At 33.7% G+C, this 1,674-nt stretch overlaps 1 protein-coding gene and 1 long non-coding RNA gene across 3 annotated transcripts in view; both read right to left on the bottom strand.

The window, feature by feature from the left end:
- Window positions 1-1,674, bottom strand: part of LOC102306624 (butyrophilin subfamily 3 member A2) — a 21,135-nt gene that overhangs the window by 3,602 nt on the left and 15,859 nt on the right. The window lies entirely within an intron of this gene.
- Window positions 1-1,674, bottom strand: part of LOC102307326 — a 6,258-nt gene continuing 4,584 nt past the window's right edge. The window contains exons 2-3 of the long non-coding RNA XR_317803.3: window positions 233-323; window positions 1-37 (exon numbers count right to left, since the gene is read on the bottom strand). This is a non-coding gene — a long non-coding RNA (uncharacterized LOC102307326). The remainder of the gene's footprint in view (window positions 38-232; window positions 324-1,674) is intronic.

Here is a 1,674-nt window from a genome sequence, read left to right as displayed (position 1 = left end):
ACTACTGGCTGAGTTGGACCAATCATCTGATGCTGACCTAACAAATTTAGGGACACATACAGTTCAGCAGTTTTGTAATTGTGAAGATCAGTCTGAGCAAGATATGTAATTGATTTATTTAACTACATCAACATAAACTGGTGCTGTTACAGTGTGTGTTTTCATCTTCTGTGAAAGACTACAGGTAAGCACTTTAAATTGTGGATTTTATAAATGTTTGTGTGCAACTTACCACCACAAGATTGTGTTAGAAAAAGGAGGACGGCAACAACATGATGCAAAACCAAGAGATGTTTAATCTTTATAGGACTCATTCTAGATGTCTGCAACAAAAAGCATAGCAACACACACTTTTTATATTAAGCCATTCTCTGATAGAAAGTAAATGAAACAGTCCAAGACTGATTTGTAGACTGTCACGGTAATATCACATTTGAAAAAAGTATTTAATTATGTTAAATTTATTTGTAATCATTTGGAAATGCGCTCCTTTCCAGGAGTAACAGTAACAAGAGAGATCAAGAACATTGCAGGAAATCTGGACAAACTGGGAATTGTTGACTTTTTCTTCTTATCTCTTGATGAGAGCTACCATGTCATCTGGACACAGCCCAGTTACTCATCTTTACGAAGTCATTATACTACAAGCAAAATAACAAAAGCACTTTTTAATAAATCAAAGGTCTGTGAAAATTTGCACAAAAGTATGTTTTTGTTGATAAACAGTGATAAAACATTGGCTGTTGTATTGTGCCTCTTTCACATTTTCTGGTTGCCACATCTACTCTTACTAGTAACCGCTAAAGAGATCAAATTAATAGAGCGATGGAAGTAGAGAGACAAGAGACATAAGTAATATTGAGTTCAGTTTATCCATGAGGTCGTCCTCCAATAAGCTGTGTCTGTGCATAGGTCATGGTTTCTATTGTCCTGTTTGCAATTAATAGACTTACTGTCTATTTAATGCTGATAGAAGATATGGATTTTGTTTCAAATTGCAAACTCTCTAAGCAGCTACCAATAACAGCATGTAATTAAAAGTTCACATTCTAAATATTTATGAATGCACAAGTATCCAAAAATAATAATTATTTTACTTTCACTCCTTCACTACAAAAAATGTTTCCGCTTATGCACTCTTTGTGCCTCTGGTAACTGTAAATGCTCATGTGATTAATCAGATTTCATGTATTAAAAAAAACCTGCTAGATAATTTAGTAAGTAAAGTAAGTAAATAATCAAAATAAATAAAGAAGGAAATGATTACATTGTAGCTTATATGGTAAAAGTCTACATACCCGTTGAACTGCTTAAAACCATCCCCACAGCTCAAAGAAGGTAGGCTGTAATAAAACAATGTGCACTCTCAGCCCAACCCTCTGTTAAACAATAACCTGTGTTGACTTTATTATCAAAGGTCAGTTCTTTTCATAAAATGAGTTGAACTTTGTTTAAATGAACAAATGAATCAAATTGAAAGTTTAAGTCAAAGCTGTGTTTTAACAGTTGAATACGTTTCAACATCGTACATGCTGTGAGTTCCATGTTGAGGAGTTTAGGAATGAACAAGGACATTATGTTTGTGAAAGGTGTCAAATATAACTAACTGTGTACAAGGAGTGATATGAAACTGAGGGTGTAGTTTTATCAGTTAGTTAGTTAGTAGAGTGTTAG

The sequence above is a fragment of the Haplochromis burtoni genome, unplaced genomic scaffold (genome assembly GCF_018398535.1).
Source record: "Haplochromis burtoni strain Fernald_Lab_line unplaced genomic scaffold, NCSU_Asbu1 Contig_1063, whole genome shotgun sequence".
In the NCBI taxonomy this organism is placed as follows: Eukaryota; Metazoa; Chordata; class Actinopteri; order Cichliformes; family Cichlidae; genus Haplochromis; species Haplochromis burtoni.
This window is presented reverse-complemented; position numbering and strand designations above follow the sequence as displayed.